The 24,093-nt window shown below is 44.1% G+C and overlaps 1 protein-coding gene across 4 annotated transcripts in view; it reads left to right on the forward strand.

The window, feature by feature from the left end:
• The window catches only part of TSNARE1 (t-SNARE domain containing 1), a 531,215-nt gene that overhangs the window by 39,701 nt on the left and 467,421 nt on the right, over window positions 1–24,093 (forward strand). Inside the window, exon 1 of one of the 4 annotated variants that reach the window (XM_082045888.1) lies at window positions 10,644–10,681. The exons of the other annotated variants lie outside the window; for them this stretch is intronic. The gene's annotated coding sequence lies outside the window, so the exon portion shown is untranslated. Of the gene's footprint in view, window positions 1–10,643; window positions 10,682–24,093 lie in introns of those variants that run through there. 4 annotated transcript variants of the gene reach the window in all.

Below are 24,093 nucleotides of genomic sequence, written 5' to 3' on the forward strand. Positions count from 1 at the left end.
ATATTGATAAAGACTTCTGTTAGGGTTATTTGTATATTCTGGCAAAATTACCCTTGGCAAAGAATTCTCTGGTCCATGGCAGGATTTCATCTCAAACCCAGACACCATGAAATGCTCATCTGTGTTGTGCAGGACCCGCACTGGATCCATGCTTTGGAAATCTTTATTCTCTGGCATCTCAGTTGTGTACCTGAATGTTGGACTCAAATTTTCATTCACTTGTCTTAAGATTGCACCCACGTATAACTTCCACCATAGTTTAAATTGGGTCTGAAGGCTTTGACATCAGGGAAGTTGATAGTTATAGAATCACAGAATCATTTTGGTTGGAAGAGACCCCCAAGATCATTGAGTCCAACCGTAGCCTAACTCTAGCACTAACCCATGTCTCTAAGAACCTCATCTAAACGCCTTTTAAGCACCTTCAGAGATGATGACTCCACCACTGCCCTGGGCAGCCTGTTCCAATGCCTGACAACCCTTTCCAGGAAGAAATGTTTCCTAATATCCAATCTGAACGTCCTCTGGTGCAACTTGAAACCATTTCCTCTCATCCTGTCACTTGTTACTTGGGAGAAGAGACCAACTCCCTCCATGCTCCAAACTCCTGTCAGGAAGTTCAGAGATCAGAAGGTCTCCCCTCAGCTCCTGTTCTCCAGGCTGAACCCCCCAGGTCCCTCAGCTGCTCTCATCACACTTGTACTCCAGGCAAAAATTCTTCACTGAAAGGGTTGTCAAGCACTGGAACTGGCTTGGGCAATGGTGGAGTCATTATCCCTGGAGGTATATAAAAGGTGTGTAGATGTGGTGCTTAGGGACATGGTTTAGCGCTAGAGGTTATGCTTGAACTCTATTATCTTAAGGGTCTCTTCCAACCGAAATGATTCTATGATTTCTTGACTCCAGACCCAATTCTGTTTTCACCCCATCTTGGTTACCCTGTTTTCCAAGTAGAGGAGATGTTCCACTGATCCACTGAACTCAAGACACCCACATCATCAACCAGATTTCCTTCATCCCTATAGACAGCACAAGCGTAATGATCCTTCAAAAACAAGGTTTATCATCATAGCCAGAGGGGGAGAAGAGTCATTTCATGATAGATACAAGGTCCTGAGCTTTTTTTCTGGCATGCACTGGTGCTGATGCCACTGGTGAGCTGACAGCCATTGAAAATCATCTCCCTGATCTGATGAGACCTTATAGCTGTGTCTATGGGATGTTGCAAGTGAGGTTTGTTTTTTCACAATTACAACAGTGTAGAATATGAAAATATATTTATATTTCTTTATAGTGTGTATATATACAAAAATATATGTTACATGTGTGCATATATGTATAAATGAATATACTATATATTATATATATAGTATGTAAATATATAATAAAATTACAACTAAAATATAAAAATAATATATTAAAAATACATACAAATATATAACATTGGTGGGTTTTTTTGCATTGGCAAATTAAAATAGCAACAGAGGAGAATTGCTCAAAATCAAATTGATTTTTGCCATTATAAGCCCATTTTAACCCCCCTCAGTTCCAGCTTTTTCTCTGAACTGACCACCTGAGTGCTGGACCACACGATGAGCAAGGTCTGCACAGGAGTTAATTATTGCAGCTCACTTAGATACAAGTGTGAGAGGTTTTGGAGACAGAGGCAAACATACCCTGAAAACCTTAGAAACAGAAAGCCCCAAAGGATTTGGCTTTCTGGTTTATTGGCTTTGCTGTAACTGGCTGTATTTTTGCAAAAATAGCATCTCCTGGTGTCAATTTGCAAAGGAAAAGATGGTTTAGTTCTGGAGCGGTGTACACCAGCTGTTTCTCACATCTGGGCAGTGCCTCAAAACGTGTCATTTGCTACTTTTTATTTTTGTCATCGTTAATATTATTGTATTCTCAGTTTGTCCTTTAAATAACACAGTTGTATATCTGTCTTGACATTAAGCTCCTGTAGGCACGTGTCCACAGAATTGCAGTGCATTTGCTCTGTAAGTATTCACCCTTATAAATATATACGTCATATACCAACTCTGCTTTCCTTAACCTGCAAAAAATTAAAGCTCCTAAGGGCTGAAAGCTTTGGCGACATGAATTAAAAGCCTTTTATAAATCAGTGTTCAGTAGTTTTCAGCACACCCTGTAAAGGTAAATAGCTGCTGCATCTCCCTCTCCTGCTGCTTCATGGCTACGTCCTTGTGTTAAGTCCTCGATAAACCTCCTTCTTATTGTGTTTCCTCTTTAAATCTTTCAATTTCTTATAGAAAATATCATCTTTGTTACTTTTAAGAGAGTCATTTGTATTTAACCAGCTTTGCACAGCTCTCTCTCTCTAGATATATTTTTATTCTTTGCTCAGTTCTCTCTATATATTCCTTTTTAATGTTTTTTTTTTTGTTTGTTTGTTTGTTTTTTTAATTATTAGTCTAAAAAGCTTGTAGGTAAACTTCCTCAAATGGTTGTGAAGCAATGCCTTGTTTTTATTGAAGAAACAGGATTTAGATGCACAGCCAACATACCCTGCAGTTTAATGCACCGCTGCAGTGGGGTTGCAATAACCATTCACATCTCTGCTCCTCGCTTGTACTGCACGTGAGGTCTTCTGATCATCTTTAACTTCTCCTTCATCCGAGCAAACCTGGTTTTGGTGAATACAGCAACCCTGGCTCCGCTGATGTGCAGTGATTTGCAAGATTGAGGTTTAGCTGGTGCTTTAGCTTTGGGAGAGGGATTTTACTGCATCTGCACTTCTGAATTCCAGCCCCTTTATTATTCTTTTCCTCCCCATCTCTTTCCAGGACTGCTGCATTTTCAGGGACTTTTTAGAAAAAATAAAACATAGTGAATTTCTTCCTACTCAAAAATCAGAGCGGTGTCTGGTGCCGGGAAGGCCTTGTACAAAGACTTTGCAGTGCTGCTGCTGGGAACAGCCTCCCATAGCAACCTTCAACTTGAAAGCTAAAATCACATCACCCCGTATGACAGCTTTATTATTAGATTGGCATGTGAACCCTTCGGAAGCAGTCTAGGTGGCAACAAAAAAAGTTCCTCTACATTATGTCTTCAGTTTTAGGTATTTTTTTGATTTTGTATTTTCTGTGTTTATCACTTTATGTTTTGTTTATTTTATTTTTTTCTTTCCTAGATAGAATAAATGTTAAAAAAGTGAGAGACACCATTCTAAGTAAGGTAGAAGATCTCTGCCGTGAGGTACGACACACGATCATGAGCATCACCGCAGCAATTTCACGTTCTCTGCTGCTACAAGACGAAGCCCTTTCTGGAAAGCCATGGCAGTGGTGGAATTTGGCTCAGGATGATTTTATGGGATTTGGTTTTATTGCAGTAGGGGTTGGTGAGCTCCGAAGGGTTACAGTCCTTCTCACCCAAGGACTAAGCAAATGGGTGGGAAGAGCTTGAAGGGAACGCATTCGCCATCAGCTCAGCATCCATCTGGTAGTTAGGAGGTGGCTTTTGAAGACATGGAGATGGGTGGCGCAACATGCTCTGGGTAGTATCTTGGGCTTTTGCCGGCCGTCCTTGGGTGGTGGCTGTTGTGCAGATGGATTTGAGGAGATTTGAGTTGGCAAACGGAGTGTTTCTTGTGTTAGGAAGTTACAGTTTCATCAGTCTGAGCTTCATGGGGCTGATGAGCTTGGCCCCAGCTGGGTCTGCAGTATATTGTTGAATTTTGCTAGAGTATCATGTCCCTTTGCTTTCACAGTGGAGGTTATTCTGGCCCTGATACATCAGCACTCAATATAAATCAAGATTGCACTGAAATGTGTGCTATTCCCATTGCCTCGCCTCTCTGCAAACTTGTTTCACACCTCCATACTGACTTTGGTTCCTCAAAGATTCTGTTGATGAGGGGAGGACTTGCAGGGTGGATTGAGAGTCAGAGGGGACTCATGAGAGCTGTTGTGGAACCAAACCAGGATGTTTCAGAACCAACTTGAGATAAGGCTGGTGCTGGAGCGAGTTCAGGGAAGGGAACAGAGCTGGGGAAGGGGCTGGAGCACAAGTGTGATGGGAACGGCTGAGGGACCTGGGTGGGGGTTCAGCTGGAGAACAGGAGCTGAGGGGAGACCTTCTGATCTCTGAACTGCCTGAAAGGAGCTTGAAGCATGGAGGGGGTTGGTCTCTTCTCCCAAGTAACAAGTGACAGGATGAGAGGAAATGGCCTCAAGTTGCACCATGGGAGGTTTAGATTGGATATTGGGAAAAATTTCTTCCCAGAAAGATTTGTCCGGCATTGGAACAGGCTCCCCAGGGCAGTGGTGGAGTCACCATCCCTGGAGGGGTTTAGAAGACATGGAGATGAGGTTCTTAGTGACATGGTTTAGTGCTAGAGTTAGGTTACGGTTGGATTCTATGATCCTGAGGATCTCTTCTAACCAAATTGATTCAATGATTCCATGGGAGAGTGTCTCCTAGGCTTTTTGTTGAGCTTGGCGTTACTGATCTGATGGACTCTTCCTCCCCACCAGAAAACCAATTGTAAAATAGCTGTTTGCAGCCTTCACCCACCCACATGGACCCACGGGGCTCACTCTGATCTCATGCCTGCTGAGCCATCTCTGGCTGCAAGTGTAACAGAGACAAAAGGCCTCAAGATGTTGATGATAACTACTTATATCATCTCCCATGACCGTATTTCACTGGTGCAGTTAGTCCCATCTGGAAGTGTTTAAGAGACACGTAGATGAGGTTCTTAGGGACATGGCTTAATGCCAGTGTTGGGTTAATGGTTGGACTTGATCTTTAGGGTCTCTTCCAACCAAAATGATTCTATGATTCTATTCTATGAATGTATCTGTGAGCCACCAAGTCCACAGCAGGAGCAGTATCCCTCCTGCTTGCTACTGTAGCTCCAGATTCCTCTTCCCAAGCTCTTTTGGGGAGGAAGGAGGCTTGTTGAGTTATTTTTGGGTGTAGGAGAGGGGGTGGCTTTCCGTGATGCCTGTTAGCAAGCAGACAGCTGAACTCAGGCCCTGGGAATACTCTGGTGACAACAGAAGAGGTTTTGGAGCCCATGTGAGGAGCTACTTCGCTTTATCTGTGGCTCCCTCAAAAGCTTTTCAAACTCTTCTAAGAAGCTTTGTGACTGTCTCCATTCTCTCTTTGAATCTCGTTCCCCTCCATCCCTTTGCACTTTCTAGAGAAGCAAGTAGTGACTCATTACACAGCCTACGAGGAGACTTTAATGAATAAATGCATTTAAGAAAAAGAAGAAAAGAAAAAAGAAAACAGACTTCTTCTGTCTGGGGCAGAGTGGTGCTTTTGCTGTCTTGAACTCTGGAAGAATAAGTTAGGCTGCTTCTTTTCATTAGCTTTTAATTAATTGAGTTACTTTAGTGCTGTTGTTAAGACTAATAGGAGATTGTTGGGACTAGAGTTGTGGGTTTGTGGGTTTTTTGTTGTTTTTATTTTTTTTTTTATTGTTTCTTTCTTTGGTTTTAATTTGCTTGAAACATCAAAAGCAAGATTTGCAAGTCTCCCAGCAATTTCCCTTCTTCTCCCTTCAAATCTCCTTGATTCTGGCAGCATCCCACAGGGAGGAGGAGCAGTTCAGTGCCCTGTGATGCTTTCTGGGCATCCTTGGCACTAATTGGGGCAAAACCGTGTCTTTTGAGGCGCCTGCGGTGTCTTGGAGGTTGATGGGAGCCTCTTGCCTTTCAGAGGAGCTGTGCTTTTCTGCCAAGTCCCTGAAATAAATATGTTTCTTTAGCTTTTTTTCCTTCGCTGCTCTGATGGAAGGAACCTCGGTGACACTTTTCACTTTTTCTGCAGTAATAAAATAACCACATATACCTGCAGTTTTAAAAATAGACCCTGTCCATCCCCTTTCTTGCTTCTGCATCTTCGGTTCAGGTTGTGAACTCTCTGCTTGGGACCCTGAACAGAGCAGGATGACAATGTGCATATATATTTATATAATTCATGCAATGCATGAATACATAAAGTATATATTCCTATAAATTTTATAAATTAATTTATGTATTTATCTAATTCATGCAATGCATGAATTTTGCAGTACATAGGAACAATAGGGTCAGTTGACTGGGGTTGGTGGTAATAACTGGGAGTTGCACTTGATCTCATTTAAATTTGGATCTTCATTTCAAAGGTTCACTGTGAATTCAAAAACTCGTTCGTGCTCTCCTTCTCCATAAGCTCCAAACCTCTTCTCTTTGTTTAAATACAGGAAAGCAATGTTTTCAAAGGGAGGGAGGAGGGTGAGAAAGAAGTGTGGGTGCTCCTCAGAGATCGAGCCGATCCATTTTTATCTTGTTATATATCATTTTTACTTAATGCTGTTATATTATTTCAGCTGTGCTTGGTTTTCAGATTCGATGCAGATATGAAGTTGCTATAACAACATGATGATTCATATAAAGCTAACAACAATCTGCTGGGATTTATTTTTCCATCATGACGACTTAAATGTTTTTTGGTGGGGATTTCTGTCTATTTTCAGATAGACCACACCGTTAGTTTTCTGCAGTGATTTACTTTGGATTACCTGGACTCAAGGTAGTAGCACCTGTACTTGTTGCAACAGACCCAGAGATTTCAAAGCATTTTGCAGAGGTCGGTGCTGTTGTGCCAGATTTAGGGTGGGAGATGAAGGTACAAGGATGCGGGACCAGTCCAAACATCCTCAGCATCTCGGTTGTGCAACCACAGCATCTGGCACCTCGGACCTTTAGTGCTTCTTCATCTTATTCATTCTTGTAGAGGTAAAGCTGATCAGTTGATCAGCTCTTGAATTCCTCCTGGAAAAATATTGTCAACATCTTGTGTTACCACCTAAAAGACCTTTAAAGTCACTGGGGAGTTACAGGGTAGATTCAGAAGATTTGTTTAATATATCTATTATTCTTTTAAAAATCTTATTTTATTTTGAAAATTGCCATAACAAAAATGCCTTTTTTGGGTCTGTTTTTCATAGAAAAAATGCTTGAAATTAGGGATGACTGATTTTTTCTGTGAAGACAGCAGATTATACAGAAATAACTACTGAATGCCAGTTTTAAACTATTTCTTCTTTGCAAAGAGCAGTCGTGATGGGAAGTGTTTCAAGGTACCTCCAAAGATTCTGTCAGCATCTCAATTCAAATCTGAAAGTTAAGCAGTGGAAATAAATGCCTTCAGCATCCCAAAGCCTCATGCTGAGGGTTTTCTCCTTTCTCTTTTCTGCCCTAATTTTGAGAATTCCAGGTAACACACAACTCCAAATGGAGCAATGTGCCCTGGCACCTTTCTTGGAGTTTTGGCTTTTTCTAGTATTAAAGATAAGATTTTTTTAAAATTTTGTTTTTTAAATGAAATATTTTGTTTTCCTGCCAAATCTAAGATTACTTGATAGGTGTTTTATTTTTCTTTATTTCCACTTGTAGAGCTTTAACAGGGATTGAAAAGTTCTGTTCCTCCTTGCAAAGTCCTGTGCTGATCTGAAAACCATCTGGAGTTGTAATGTGCTTTTGTCCATCCCGCCTGTTGAGTTCTTTATCTCACCAGACAACTGGAATGCAGCTGATTCTGTAAAAAGGTCTGGGCTTTCTGTCCTGCCTCATTGTATTAAATTGTATTTGCATCATAAAAAGAGCAACTGGGAGAGGATGCTGAAGCCTTATATGCATTTTTAAATTTGTAAATGACATCAGTGGAGTCGAAAGCTGTGATCAGTGGAGTCGAAAGCATCAGATAAGTGACTCTAAAGGCTGTACTGAAACGCGCTGATGTCTTTATGTTTTTGAGAGTCGTCTTCCAGTATAAGTTGCAGAATGACCTATTAGAGAGCAACAAAGGGGAAAGGGACCTGGGGGTCCTGGGGACAGCAGGATGACCATGAGCCAGCACTGGGCCCTTGTGGCCAGGAAGCCAATGGGATCCTGGGGTGTATTAGAAGGGGGGTGATCAGTAGGTCAGAGAGGTTCTCCTGCCCCTCTACTCTGCCCTGGTGAGACCACACCTGGAATATTGTGCCCAGTTCTGGGCCCCTGAGTTCCAGAAGGACAGGGAACTGCTGGAGAGAGACCAGTGCAAGGCAATAAAGATGCTGAAGGGAGTGGAGCATCTCCCGTGTGAGGAAAGGCTGAGGGAGCTGGGGCTCTTTAGCTTGGAGGAGACTGAGGGGTGACCTCATTAATGTTTGCAAATATGCAAAGGGTGAGTGTCAGGAGGATGGAGCCAGGCTCTTCTTGGTGACAACCAATGGTAGGACAAGGGGTAATGGGTTCAAACTGGAACACAGGAGGTTCTACTTAAATTTGAGAAGAAACTTCTTCTCAGTGAGGGTAACAGAACACTGGAACAGGCTGCCCAGGGAGGCTGTGGAGTCTCTTTCACTGCAGATATTCAAACCCACCTGGGCACTTTCCTGTGTAACCTCATCTGGGTGTTCTTGCTCCAGCAGGGGGATTGGACTGGATGAGCTTTCCAGATCCCTTCCAATCCCTGACATTCTGTGATTCTGTGATTTTGTGAATCTCCAGATCCGACACGTGTTGCTGTCGGCTGTATGAGGGGTAAAGAGGAACCAGAACTGAGAAAAGAGCCCATGTTGGAAACGTGCTCTGAGGACTGAAATATCTGTACGCCATCAAGTGAATTTAGCGATTTTGCAGAAGGTCACGTTCTGACGTCTGGTGTTGAGATGTTGAGGAAACATCTTCTACTGGCACCTCTGCACATGCACACCACAGTAAAAATGCAGTAAAACTGGAAACAGTGAAATATAGATGGCAGTAAATTATAAGTTTTTCTGGAGATATGTTCCAAAAGTTTAAATCAGGAAAAACAACATAGTACATGAGATATTGCGGGCATCACTGAGGGATGTTGCCATCACTTCATTCTTAGGCATAGTTTTCATTCCTTGGCCACGTTGATCATTCTGACCTGATCCCACACAGCGTCTTCTGTGCAGCAAATTGCAGATTTTTCCTCCCATGACCTTCTCTGTGCATGAGATGAGGGACCTTCATGTTTGGCTTGGTGGCTCCTTGAGGGCTCCCTTGGATGCTGGCAGTGAGGAAACCTCCTTTTGTTTGTCACAGCTGGGACCGTCCTGCAATTTTAGCTTCTGGTTCTTGGTGTTCTTGCTTTGTTTTGTCTTATCTTTGTTTTCTCATGGGCACCTCACAGAGCTGTGCCAGTGGTGATTAGTGTGATATCAGTGTCCAGGAACACAAGACAGCGTCTCATCCACGTACTTGGTTGCACGTGTGTGTTTCTGGGATGGGTAGAAGGTGACTCTCCATCTGAGTAATGAAATTCCTATTTCCTTTTATAGGCTGGTAAAATCAGCCGAGGGACAAGGAGGGAAGAAATGGAAAGCATCTCCGTATTTCAGGAGAAAAAGCAACTACTGCTCTGTGGTGGTTATTTTAGCAGCAGTTTGCATCTCAGTTTCAAATCCAAAATATGCATCTAAGTGCAGGCAGCTGTGTTTGCTGAGCCAGAAGGTGTCTGAGATGCTGTCAGTTTTCTTGCTGTGGTCCTGATAGTGTGAGGAGCCATGAAGGGATTGTCAACCATGTGCATGAGGGAAGTAATTTGAAAAAAAATATATCTTTTGAGGTTTACAGCAAGATCTTGGAAATGACTTGGCATGACATACTAGTGCCTGCTGTTGTGTGGACATCAAGGTTTTGCTCTGGTCTGGTAGTCCAGTGTTATATCTTTTCCCAAAAACCTTTGTAGGGTAAGGAGTTGATGTGTGTGGTGAGTAGAGATGCGTTCATTGATGGTTCCCAGAAACTGCTGGGGATGCCCAACCTTGTGATGCATCATCGTGGTATAGCCTCTGGACACTGTGTTTTCTCCCACCTGATTACTGAGGTTTTTACTGAGGCTGGTTCACTTTTTTTCCTGGCTTGAACTTTGCTTCTCATGTGTCAGTGTGGTGACAAAGACAGAGAACACATGAGAGTGATTTCTGAGCAAACACTCATGTTTGTCTTCTCCTGGTCCTCACCTTCCACTTCCATTTGCCTTGAAGGATGACTGTCATCCCTGTGCATGGAGGGAACAATGCTCCATAGGCATCCTTGTTGTGTCTCAAGCAGCAACTGGTCTGCTAGGACAAGCACGGTGATTGATCTGGAACCCTGGTTTGAAGTCTGGTAGCAGCAGAATGATGCTCTTGTTGCTGCAAATGCAACTTCCCATTAGCTCTTTTGCTGTCAGGAGTCGTCGTGATGCAGGGAATTTTCCGCATGATGAATTACAGCCAGTAAGGCGAGGCTGGGCATACATTTTAATTTTAGTTCTGCATGACGGAAGATGCTTGCAAGCCCATCATATTCATTTCAAAAGCTCTTTGGTATTGTGGTTATTTTGCTGGAATAATGTGATGGGTTGACTGGGGAATAAGCGAGCACAGTAGAAATTTGGGGAACAGTGAAACCAACTATGCAGGCATAAATTATCCTGCGCAGCCTGTCAGTAACCACCTGCAGATCTTCCCTGACCTTGTTCTTACCCCTAGGAAAGAGGTTCTGACCCTGGAGCATCTTTGCATCCTCAGTCTTTTGGACTGTAGTTACTGGATTGGAAAGACTCCAGTTGTGCAGCTCCCTAGCTCAGCCATCTTCCACTGCTTCCATCTGCTCATTCATCCTCCAGGAGAGACAGAGTTGATGTCGTGCCATCAGGAACTGTCGTAAGTGATTTTCATGTTTAGTGCTTGGGCACAGCATAGGGGAAGGCACAGAGAAGTCCCAGAAAGGCGGTTGAGTAATGGAAGGTGATGGGTCCAGATGGAGCAGAGGGATCTTCAGAAAAGGGCTCCTCTTCCTCCTCTCCGCTTTCTATGCAACTGAGCTTTGACAGTGTTAAAACTTCAGGTAACCTCCTTGTGGAAATCTTTGCTTGCTCAAAAGGGGGAGATGATTGCAATCCACTTTTGCCATATCAAGCTGAGGAGGACATATGCTACGATGGCAAAGTCTATGGCCATCTGCCCTCCAGCTTCCAGGGGGTACACTCCATAGAATCATACAACCATCAAATAGTTTGGGTTGGAAGGGACCTTCAAATCTAGTCCAACCCATGCCATGATCAGGGACATCTTCACCAGCTCAGGTTGCTCAGCCTGGCCTGGGATGACTATAGCGATGGGGCATCCATAGTACAGACAGTGTCAGTACAGACAGTTGGTCCCTGCAGCACACATAGGACCATGAACAAAGACACAAGGTGGCCCAGCAGTGAGGATGTGAACATTGGAGTGAGGAAACTTGGGCTGGTCTCTTCACATCAAAAATGTTTTTAATAGTAGAGGTATACAGGGCAGTGTCTTTGACTGTTCATTTTTCTTGACATTTTTCCTGTTTCTACCCCAGGGGCTATTTAGGTTTCAGGGGCATGGTATGTATCTGATGGGAATGGCTTGTGTTGCAGCTTGGGGATGTTCCTGGAGAACCCACCAGGCAAACTCCTCTCGATAGCTGCTGTATTGGACAATTTACAAGCGAGTGGAAATTTGGGCCTCCACCTCATGAATACTGTGCTTGTGTTTGTGTGCTTGGATGGCATTTTTCATTCAAAAAGGAAAGGAAGGAATGAAAGTGTCACCCACACCCAAGGTGCTGGGTGCATAACTCAGCAGAATGACTCATAAAACTGCAACCTCATTATCCAGCTATGAAGGACTTCCTTCACCAATTTCCTCAATCTGGCCACAATCCTGAAATGATTCTCACCTAAACAGTCAGCATTCCCTCCATCAGTACAGGCAGAAATTGTTTCCTTTTGTGGCTGAGTGCTCCAGAAAATTAAAAGAAAAGAAAAGAAAGAAACATAGCCCAAAGTGTAATAATTAAGTGGGTTCGTTTACTGTGAGTTTTAGAACAGGATGTCATGTTCCCAATTCCTAGCAGATGATGGACAGGGGGTTGGAACACTTCTATGGGGACAGGCTGAGAGAGTTGGGGTGTTCAGCCTGTAGAGGAGAAGGCTTTGGGGAGACCTTATTGCAGCCTTTCTGGTCTTAAAAGTGGCCTATAAGAAAGATGGGGACAGACTTTTTAGCAGGGCCTGTTGTGATAGGACAAGGGTGATGGTTTTAAACTAAAAGAGGGGAGATTCAGGCTGGACATGAGGAAGAAATTTTTTACAATGAGGATGGTGAAACACTGTCCCAGGTTGGCCAGAGAAGCGGTGGATGAACCATCCCTGGAGACACCCCAGCTGGACGGGGCTCTGAGCAACCTGAGCTGGGTAAAGATGTCCCTTCTCATGGCAGGGGTGGCACTGGATGAGTTTTGAATGTCACTTCCAACCCAAACTATTCTATGATTCTACGGAGTGCATCCTGGGAAAATGAAGGACAGGTGGCCATTGACTGTCATCGTAGCGTGTATTAAGTGTATAGGGGTTGAAATCCATTGTGATTTCATTGACTTTCTTTGACCTGCTCTTCCTTCTGCCATCTGAAGCTTCAGTGTGTGGTTCTTCCAGCCTCCTTGCCTTTCTCATTGAATCTTCATGTGTTTCTGTCTGTCATCTCCTGCACCAGGTTTCCTGTTCCCAATCCTTGGCCATCACCATGAATGATTGATGTTACACTTGGGCACACTCATCCTGGCTGAACGATGGGATGCTTTTTACAACATTTGCTTTCCAGATGGATCTCCCCTCTCCTAGTCTGCTGTTTTGCTGTTTTTGGGGAAAACACGGCTGCCCTGGGGTTTGTTTTGCACACGCAAGCGTAGGTGGAACAGATTGGAGAAGACTCAGAGCACCTGGGTGACTGGTGAGATGGGTGGTTGAAGTGGCTTCCCCCCATAAGCATCTCAGGAGGGGATAGGTTACCCTTTTGGGTAGCAGATGGGATCTGGAATTACTGTGCTCTGTGGGCACTGGTAGGATGAGCTGATTTTTTGATTTTGTTGCTTGGGAGAGCCCATGTGAGGTTTCAAGCTCTCTTAAATGCTCCTGTGTTTCTTTCTCCTGATGGAGAATCACCTGGGTTTTATCTGCTTCTAGCACTGCCTGGCAGTTAACAGGGATGACAAACATGTGAGGGTTGAAATTCAGACCTAAGTGCATCTCTCACTGATGTCAAAATTCAGAAATCAGGGAGTGTCTTAGGTGCTCTTCATCATGCTCTTCCTACAGGAAAGCCCTTAAGGTGCTGGAGAAAGTTCAGAGAAAGGAATGGAGTTGGGGAAGGGGCTGGAGCACAAGTGTGATGGGAGCGGCTGAGGGACCTGGGGGGTTCAGCTGGAGAACAGGAGCTGAGGGGAGACCTTCTGATCTCTGAACTGCCTGAAAGGAGCTTGAAGCATGGAGGGGGTTGGTCTCTTCTCCCAAGTAACAAGTGACAAGATGAGAGGAAATGGCCTCAAGTTTTGTTTTTGTTTGTTTGTTTGTTTGTTTTTTGTTTTGTTTTGTTTTAGAGGGATATTAAGAAAAAAAAGTCTTCCCAGAAAGGATTGTCAGTCATTGGAACAGGCTGAAACAGTGGTGGAGTGACCATCCCTGGAGGTGTTTAAAATATGTGTAGATGAGGTTCTCAGGGACATGGGTTAGTGCCAGTGTTGGGTTAACAGTTGGACTCGATGATCTTGAGGGTCTCTTCCAACCAAAATGATTTTGTGATTCTAAATTACTGTTCCTGGGCTGGAAGAAGCTGGCAGCTGAAGTTACTAATCCCTGGCTTTTAGCCCCTACTGCTCATTTTCTTTTCTAAAGAAAGAGGCTAAAGTAAAAGTACTTTGGGATGCCCAGCTGAAAACCAAGCATCCTTATAACAAGAGCAGTGAGGATATTGCTCAATAATGAGTTTGGTGTAGGACAATAGGCAATACAAGACAAACCAGCAGCCTGTACATCACCTTGTCCTGCCCATTTGTCTGTAAGAAGCGATAACATTTCTTCTGTCAGCTTCTAACCATGGTTGGAGGCTTTTTAAAAGTTTCTCTTTGCCCCTTGGGCTAGTTTTACCTTGCCAAGAGGACGCGAGAGTGGTGCTGGAGTGGTGCTGGAGATGTCCCACGTGTAGGATGCTGAAGGATGAGGTGGGCTATGAACACTGTGGTTAACAAGAGGGAATGTGGGGGAGGATTGTTTTAAAGGTGCCTGATGGTGATTTTTGTAGGTTAAACAGGCAGGTGGTTGGGAATTACATCCTCTAGCTCTAACTCAATAAGAGCAACATTTACAAAATACCTCACACAATTTGATCCAAATCTTGATTAAACCTCTAGATTGTCTCTAGCCCAAAGCGCTTGGTAACGTGTGTATTTGTTGAGCTGCCTTTTGATGGTTCTTGCAGCCAGCAACGAGTTGCTGCTGATCCAGGAGGGAAAACTCTGCTGTCACAGTGGGTAATTGGCTCAATGTGTTTGCACAGAGGTCACCGAAGGCTGAGGTTTGTGCTCTTGGCAGATACAAATCATTGCTGTAATTCTATCTATGTATTTTTCTGGCTGGTGGAATTGCATCTGTTTTCTTTTTTTAGTGAGTTTTGTATACAAAGCATGCATATAGGAAGTATTTATTAATACTTGATATAAGAATTTATTAATACATTGATATAGGAAGTGTTTATTAATACCTTAAAAATACTATTGTATTCTGCTTATGGTGACCAAACTCAATGAGTGATAAAGGGCTCTCTTGTTAGCATTAATTGAACAAAGCAAGTAGGTACATTAGTTAAAAGACCTTTTGTGATACTGGGCTGATGAATGGACACCGCATTTTTTTGTAATGGAGTAAATTAGGAAATACTGCATACTTAACAGCTGTTGCAAGGTAGATGGATATATTAAGGAATCCACAATTTATGCGGCTAATGCTCATCTTACATCGTTGGAGTTTCTGTGGGTAACACCATATAGCTTGTGGGTGTAGCTCTGGGTTGCATCTCAAAAGCTTCTTTATGAATGCAGGACGTGTGTCTTGGGCTTGCACCAGCATTTTTGCTTCCCGAAGGAATTAGATGCTTTTACAAGCAAGAAGGGTTGCATTTCTAGAAGGACAGTCCTTAGAATAAAAGCTAAAAATGGAAATTCCTGTGAGGTAGGGGTGTGTATATGCAAGTGAGAGAAATAAACAACCTGCAGGTGAGAAATGTCAAGATCTTGATTAAGCAGAACTCTCCTTCTTCTCTGAAATTTGGCATAAACTGAAATGCTTAACTGGACTGTGGCCAGAGCATTCCTCCTGTGGCAGATTCAGGATGCTAAAGACAGAACAGTTAAATAAGTGCTTCCCCTTTCTCATTACAGGTTTTAATGTGTTATTATTTGCAGGTATCTTGCAACCACTTGTAACCCTCTACTTTTGCACCTTTGCTAATCTGAAAGTTCTAAAACTTTTCAGCAGCTTCTGAGCTTTGTGTCCCCTTCCTTTTAAAAAGGAGATGCTGTTATTATGCTGAGCAGTGATGTTTCGAGGAATCAGTGCTCATCTTTGTACCTGTTTGTACAGCCCAGCTCAGAGGCTGCAAGTTGTTCCTGGGCACCAGACCTTATGGCACTGATGGTGTCCATGTCCTCAGCTGTCATAGTGATGCAGTTTTCTTCCCAGTACTGACCAGTTGCCTCACTTTTGCTTCCAGATTAGAAGCAAGTCTTGTGCAACTGGTTGGAATGGGATTTTGGGAGTGGTTGGTATGAGCATCTCTTCAGGAGAGGGTCACCTACATGGGGAAGGATGGGGCTCAGGCAGATGCAAATAACATTTTGCCCTTGAGAAATCCTTGTTTCATTTACAGAAGCTTCACCCTCTTTTGGACTGAGTTGTGAGAGCTGGCTAATGAAAATTTTGAGCTCCTTCTTTTCCAAAACAAAACCTTCCTGAACAGGGCCTTCATTCCTTCAAAGCTCTTCTCAAGCTACAACCCTGCCGGTAGCCTTGTTTAAAGTGGCTGTGCTAATGTAATTAGAAATACCACTTATCTAACTCAACTAAAAAGCCACCTGTTTACTCAAGCATAGCTGGTGGTCTGGCTAGTTGTCTTTTTTCACTCCCACATCCTTGATTTTCAAGCCAAACTAGAATGTACACAACCATCCTACGGAGAGCCAGTGAGCAGGATTTGGGTGATGTTGTTGCTTTTCTGCGTGCTGATGTGATGGCAAGGCTGGGGAGGGAGTCCCAGTGTGTCTCACCTTCACTCATATGGAGAGCAACCTTATCCAAGAGCTGGCTCAGAGCTTTGGCCGTATTTTCCTCTTCTCCCTGTTTTGTCATCGTGCTGGTCTTTTGATGGTTTTGTGTCTTTGATGTCTAGAGTTAGCTGTATACAGAAAAAAAACCCAAAAAACCAAACACCAAAATATAGAGAATGGCAGTGTTCTGAAACATGGGTGCTTAAAGATGCCAGGCAGAATTGGAATCATAGAATCATAGAATAGTTTGGGTTGGAATGTTCCTTGTCTTGCTAAATCTTGCCAGGGTGAGTAAAGCCTTGCTGGTTTCCTGTGCAGTGTGAAAGGCAAGCCAGGGAGTGGAATGTGCATGCACCCCTTGGCGACCAACGACAGGACCCGAGGGAATGGCAGGAAGATGTGCCGGGGCGGTTTAGGTTGGACATTAGGAAAAGGTTCTTCACCCAGAGAGTGCTGGACACTGGAAAAGGCTCCCCAGGGAGGTGTCACGGCCCCAAGCCTGACAGTGTTCAAGAAGAGACAGCAACGTCCTCAGACACACGGTGTGAACTGTGGGCTTGTCCTATGCAGGGACAGGAGTTGGACTTGATGATGCTTGTGGGTCCCTTCCAACTCAGGACATTCTGTGCTGCTCACCAGTCCACTCCCAGGGGACTTGCTATCTGCTCCAGCAGCAGATTCACAAGTGGCAGCTCCATTCTTGGGCAGGACAATCAAAGCCAAGCTCCACTGACTGTTCCTGAGACTATTCTTTTGTTTCCCCCACCATCTGTTTTGCCTCCACTTGGAGATGTAGGGAGCTCGCTGTGGATTTACATGACTCTTCCATGGTGTCCCTTGAGACAGCAACTCTGATTCATCACCTACAAGGCTAATGTTTGGGGAGAGAGCAGAGCTTTGTGTAATTTCCACATTACCTGCGGCAGCACCGGCACTGAATCAGTAGGACAGGTGCCCCTTTTGATACAGGTGATGTTTCCCTAAATATCAGTGCTCAATGCCCCTGGACCTCCTTGCAGCAGTACTGAGTAAAGAGCATTAGTGGTGTTACTGCTGTCCTGAATAGTCCCCCAGCACCGCTTTTGGCTGGAGACAGATAACATAAATTGTCCTCCTACAAGGATCTGTGCTGAAAACTAGAAGATTTGCCTTTCTGTATGAGCTAGTCATGCCTTAAAACAAATTTGGCTGAAGGCGTCTTTTCTCAGCTTTATAGCTTTCCCTTTCCATCTCTTGCTTTGATGTGCAGTTTCTTCAGTGTGGCAGAAGGCACTGGCTATGTGGGAAAAGGTGTTTAGATGAGTTTCTTAGGGACATGGTTTAGTGCTAGAGTTAGGTTATGGTTGGACTCAATGATCATGAGGGTCTCTTCCAACTGAAATTATAATTCTATGATACTATGAATGTGGCCTCTGGGAGCTGCCTAGACTGATGAGTTAGAAAGCTCTAGTCGACAACTACCTGAAAGGGGATTGAAGCATGGAGGGTGTTGGTCTCTTCTCCCAAGTAACAAGTAATAGGATGTGAGGAAATGGCCTCAAGTTGCACCAGGGGAGGTTTAGATTGGATATTAGGAAAAAAATCTTCATGGAAAGGGCTGCCAGGCATTGGAACAGGCTGCCCAGGGCAGTGGTGGAGTCACCATCCCTGGAGTTGTTTAAAAGGCATTTAGATGAGCTTCTCAGGGACATGGTTTAATGACAGTGTTAGGTTAGCACTTGGACTCAATGATCTTGCGGGTCTTTTCCAACTGAAATGATTCTATGAACCCGTGGTGAGGTAGATTGTTTTAGCAGCGAGGAGGGAAATAACTGTGGTGGCATCTCTGTATCTTTGACTTTTCTTGCTCTTGCTGGATCTGGAGTCATGAGCCTGATGCAGGGCGTCGTTTGGTGGTGGCAATTATGAAGAATGCCAAACATAATGAATATGAAAAGTCCCTTCACACCTTGAGAGATGTCTTGATAGCATCAGCCAAGCTGAGGTCAAGTTATTTATCTTCCACCAGCTGCCATGATGGTCCCTTCCTGTGTGTTGACCCCCACTGATTTGTTGACATGTCTAACTTTGTAGCTGTTTCTATGGTGTCTTTGTGTTTGTGGACACTTGCTGATCATCCTCTCCCTAATCTGTGTGTACTGTGGATCTGGATGTGTACATGCTGCATGATGAGGAAAGCAGGTGGTAACTGTTTGAGGAGGGTCACCCCAGCTGCAGTTTGGGCATGGGATGCTCTTGAAAGCCTCATTGTTTGGTAGCCACATGTTGGTGCTTTGGGAGCAAAGCTACAGAAGGATACTTCTTCCAGCAGAGAGGCCATATCTCTTCTTGTTCAAGTTTGCTATTCTTCACCTCGTGATAGCACTCAAAGTCCAGGCAGTGGAGTTGTTTTTAGCTCCCTGATTCTTCCTACTTGGGATCTGCATTGAGTGGGTGCTGGTGAAGACACTTTTGCTGGAAGGAGTGTCCAGGGTGCAAGCGCTGTGTGCTCCCTGGACCTGGCCTCCTTCATCCACTTGGCCGAACATTTGCCAGAGGCTGCTGAGGTCCAGAGAGGCCAGTCCATGCTAAGTAGGCCAGCAGGTCCTCCCTGGGGATGTTGTTCAACTGCCTGACCCAAGCTTCAGTCATCCAGGTAACACAGGGAAAAGGCTGACTGGAGCTAAGCTTGTGCCTGGATTACTCTCTGAGTTGGAGGAGTGAGCATCAGCTTCAGTGCTCAAACTTTTCTTGTGTGACCGAGTGCTTTTCTTTCTTCTTGTCTCTGACTGGTCATTTGTGCTTTCAGGTAGAGGCACAGTGACTGGAAAAAAAATGTTTTTATATCAGTGCATAAAAATACAGATGGATGCACATGACTATATATAAAAGATACCTTTGTTTGCTAAAGCAAATGGAGATGTAACATCCATGTGTTGATGCCCATATTGTGCCCAGGTTGCGAGACCTTGTTGCATTTTCTCCTTATCCCTGTCCTTCTGCTCTTTGCAAGTGTCACCAGTGAACCTCACAGGAAGATGTGCCAGGGGAGCTTTAGGTTGAACAGCAGGAAAATGTTCTTTACCCAGAGGGTGCTGGACACTGGAACAGGCTCCCCAGGGAGGTGTCACAGCCCCAAGCCTGACAGTGTTCAAGAAGAGACTGGACAACGTCCTCAGACACATGGTGTGAAATCTGGGGTTGTTCTATGCAGGGAAAGGAGTTGGACTCAATGATCCTTGTGGGTCCCTTCCAACTCAGGGCATTCTGTGATTCTATGAACTGCTGTTTTCCATGTGGATACATGTTTTGTCTTTAGGGGTGCTAAAGAATGGAGACGTTGTTTGTCCAAGGGCAGATACAATAGCTCAAAACTAGTGATGAGGACTCGCTGGTGGACTTGGGTTGCTGTTGCTCCTCTCCCAGTGTGCTGCTCCATATCCTGATCCCACATGCGGTTCCCAGCCTTGGCGTTGCTCTGTGGGATGCTGTTGAGTGTGTTTCGTAGGAAAAAGGAGCCATTGTGCAACATTCTTGTGCCGTTGTCCCAGCTGACAGCCTGTGATGTGAATGGTGTGCTGACTCAAAAAAACTTCTTGGGTGGTGGGTTAATTTGGTATCTACCCACACCTGCCTTTGTCTGGATGTCCTGGTGTTTAGCATTCACCCACCACTGGGCTGTTAGCATATTTTTTGTTTTTCTCAGACCAATTTCTGGGCCAACATTTCAGCACTGGGCTGGTTTATGGCCAGACATCATCGATGTGGTGGTCCCTGCTCAGTGAGCAGGGCTGGCTTCGCCTCCACAAAGTCCACAGCTCCCATCTTGCTGCTTTTCCCTGCATCTCAACACTTGCATTCCTGCAGGCGAACAAGTTAACTGCCATGTCGTTTTTGTAGCAAACCTTCCACTAAGTGACAACCATAGGCAAAAGCATTTTGAACTGGTGCGCTGGGATTGCTGATTCGCTTGGCCATCATCCTAATCTCTTTAGCGTTGAAAAAGATTGAAGAGCGTTGCCGTTGTGAGCTTCCTCGGTTGTGTTTCTTGAGAAATGCTGCCTCCAAGTAATCTGGGATCTGCACATATTCCACGGTCTTCCCCGAAGAAGTAGGAAGGTGTTATCCCACGTTGGCAATGTGGTTTGGATTTGGCAGAGCAGAGCGTGCAATTAGAGGGAAAGCTTTCCATGCTTGGACGTCAGCATTGACATCTGACCATGGGAGGTGTCTGTCATGCAGTGCATGGGAAAAGGTTTCTTGTGTTTTGGGAGCGCTCCTCAAATGGGAAAAACCTGTGTGTTAAGGAAGAATTTATCTTTCTTTTTTGAGATATGGGAGAATACCTGAAAGGAAGTTTTGCTATGGAGAGTGTTGGTCTCCTCTCCCAAGTAACAAACAATAGGACAAGAGTAAATGCCAAGTTGTGCCGGGGAGGTTTAGATTGGATATTAGGAAATCTTTTTTCATAGAAAGTGTTGTTGGGCATTGGAACAGGCTGCCCAGGGAAGTGGTGGAGTCACCATCCCTGGAGGTGTTTAAAAGATGTGTAGCTGAGGTTCTTAGGGACAAGGTTATTGACAGTGTTTGGTTAATGGTTGGACTTGATGATCTTGAGGGTCTTTTCCAAGCAAAATCATTCTATGATTCTAATACAGGGAAGTGAAATTGTAGTTATTGCAGTAGCTGTTGCTAAGGATGGCTCCTGGATATTTATCAACTTCAAAAATGAGCTTAATCTCCACTACCTGTTAAGGGATTGACAAGCCTTTCCTGTGGTGTGCAGGTGTCTGGACCAAGCACATGAAAACACATGAACTATAGAAATCTGATGTTATTGCCACTCCTCACCTCCTGTGACATTAAGAATCTGCTGATGGTTGCCATCACCTGTTTTCCATGTTATCAATGTCTTACTCTGCAGCTTGGGTGAGATATGGGAAGACGCGACTGTCCTTGTCCTCCCTCCATCAAATAGCTACCAAATTCAGCTTAGAATGCTATGATGAGGTTGGTGATTTAGCTTTATTTATTTATGTATTCATTTCTTTAAAAAAGTGGAGGGATTGATTTTTGCTGTTTTGAACTGGAACTTGCAGAAACTCAGGCTCTACAATCAAGAGCTTCCTGGTCTTGAAAGCAAAGACAACTGCGCAACCACCTTAATTTCTGCAGCGAGCTGCCAATGAATCTGTCCTGTGTCAGGCCAGACTTTTCAGCTGGAACCTCTGTTTTTTCCAGTTCACATTGGCGTATTTTAAATTATCTGCGTCTCTGGGCCTTGACAACTTTTCTCTTTGCTTCCCATTGCCAGCTTTGGATTTTTGTTCCATGTGTTTTTAAAAACTCCGCCTCTGCACACGGGCAGGTTTCTGTGCTGGTTTGGGATGGCAGCCAGGGTTCCTACAGCTGGTGCGTTGAGCATCGTGCGTGGTTTCTGTGAAAGAGGCAAATCCAGATGTCCCTTTTTTTTCAAAGCAGTGAGGAAGAATCACAAAATCACAGAATGGTTGGGGTTGAAGGCAGCTCTGGAGATCGTCCAGTCCAACCCACCTGCTAAAGCAGGTTCACCAGAGCATATCACACAGGAGTGTGTTCAGGTGGGTTTGAATGTCTCCAGAGAAGGAGACTCCACAACTTCTCTGGGCAGCCTGTTCCAGGGCTCTGGCACCTCAAAGGAAAGAAGTTTCTCCCCATATTCAGATGGAACCTCCTGTGCTTCAGTCTGTGCCCATTGCACCTCACCCTATCGTTGGGCACCACTGAAAAGAGTCTGAGTCATCCTCTTGAAGTCTATCCTTGAGATATTTATAAGCATTGATGACATCCCCACTCAGCTTCTCTTCTCCAGGCTGAACAGCCCCAGCTCTCTCAGTCTCATAAAAAAAGGTGCTCTAGGCCCGTCATCATCTTCGTAGCCTGTTGCTGGACTGCCTCCAGTAATTCCTTGTCCTCCTTAAACTGCGGAGCCCTGAACTGGACACAGAACTTCAGATGCAGCCTCACAAGGGCAGAGCAGAGGGGGAGGAACAACCTCCCTCAACCTGCTAGTCACAGTCTTCTTAAGGCACCCCAGGTACCATTGGCCTTCTTGGCCACAAGGGCACCTTGTTCACTCATGGTCAACATGTTGTCCACCAGAACTCCCAGGTCCTTCTCTGCAGAGCTGCTTTCCAGCAGGTCCACCTCAACCTGTACTGGTTCCTGGGGTTATTCCTCCCCAGGTACAGGACCCTACACTTGCCCTTGTGGAACTTCATCAGGTTCTTCTCTGCCGAGTCCTCCAGCCTTTCAAGGTCTCGCTGAATGTCAGCATGAAAAGCTGATGGAAGTTACTTTTGTGTTTAGAGATCCAAAAGGCCAAATGTATTTATCTTTTAGCTGGATGGGGTGGTAGTTCTCCAACCTACTTGCCTGCAAAACTTTGAAGTTATTTTATGGAGCCATAGTGGGGATTTTTCCTCTTTATTCTCTCCTCTCACTATATGGGAGGATGGATGTACCATGTGCAGGGTCATGTTAGAGCAGGTGGTCTGAGGGATGTAGATCACAAGGATGAAGAATGGAATGTAGGTTTGGAAGAGCATTTTGTTGGCAACTACAGAGCAGAGGAAAGGGAGTCTGGCAGTAATTGCCCACGAATGGTCTCCAGAACCCAAAAAAATACTGATCCAGCATCAAACAGTAAGAGAAGGAAACCTTGTGGCATTGTCCAAATCTGTTGTTATACAAATTCCAAGAGAAAAGAACATTCTAAAGTGGTAAAATTTCTATTAAATTTGGTATTCTGGTGAAACTCTGAAGTTCTTGACAACTTCCAAACTCCACACCTCTTGCCCCGCTTGTCTTCCAGACAGATACAACCTATAGCAAGGAGTGAGTGTTCATAAAATCATCGAAACAAAGACAATACAGAGTACAGGCAATGGTGGTTTAAATAGTGGTGGTTAAATGGTTAAATGCTCTTTTATGGCAGTTCTGCAGGTTGGCTCATGCCTTCAGTCCTTGTCTCCTCAAAAATATAAATGCCTGAGGTGATCTACTCTGGGTCCAGCTGATCATCTGTGAAGGATCTTGTCTTGGAAACTTTTGAGTTAGAAAAATATTTGGAGTTAGAAAAAATTGTTCTATTTCTTTTGTGAGAGCAGCTGGGAGGCAGAATAAAGATATTTTTCCATTTTATTTTTTTTTAAAGGAACAAAAAAAAAAATAATAAATAGATACAGAAAGAAATAGAGAAAACCTACCAACAGAGAGTTGAAAAGGCTCAACTTCAGTACTGTCGCATGTGAATATTAGTCTGAAGCCCTCGTTGTAATCAAAGCATTCAGTAAGTAGATTCAGTAAGTAGTAAGTTCAGGGGAAAAATGGGGAAAAATATCTAGAAGTGATTAAAAAGTAATTTAAAATATCTGTGCTTTCCCATTGAGCTTTTGCCAGTGGTGTTGAACAGTCGGTTTTTTTCCCCTGTGCTTATAACAAGCCTATTGTCACACTGTAGGCATTTTTATGATGAAATAATATTATGTATCGACCAAAGCTCAATTAACTGAAGCAAGTGGAAGGACCTCCCTTGGGAAGCAGCAAGCTGCATCTGAGGATGTTGATTTCTCCAGGGATTAGTAAATTTGGCATATCAATGTATTTTTAAATAACTCCATACCCTCACGATACCAGTTACGGAAAGGGTGCTATTTCAATTCTGTGGACCAGGAAGAGCAAAAACAATAACCAAAAAATGTGTAGTGAGAGTTGAAGACTGTGGGGATATGGATGTTTTAATGCTTTCCTGGATCTGAGAAATGCCTGCTTTACTTATTACAGGAAAAACAAGGTTGCAGCTCCAAAACCATTTGCCGTGTGTTGGACTCATGTAATAATATAAGTTATAAGAGCTTACAAAAGGCACTTAAGAATGTCCTAAACCCCTCTGGATGGGGTCTGAAGGTGATGCTTCCCTTGGGTATTTGAG

Source organism: Streptopelia decaocto (assembly GCF_964273445.1).
Source record: "Streptopelia decaocto genome assembly, chromosome: 2".
In the NCBI taxonomy this organism is placed as follows: Eukaryota; Metazoa; Chordata; class Aves; order Columbiformes; family Columbidae; genus Streptopelia; species Streptopelia decaocto.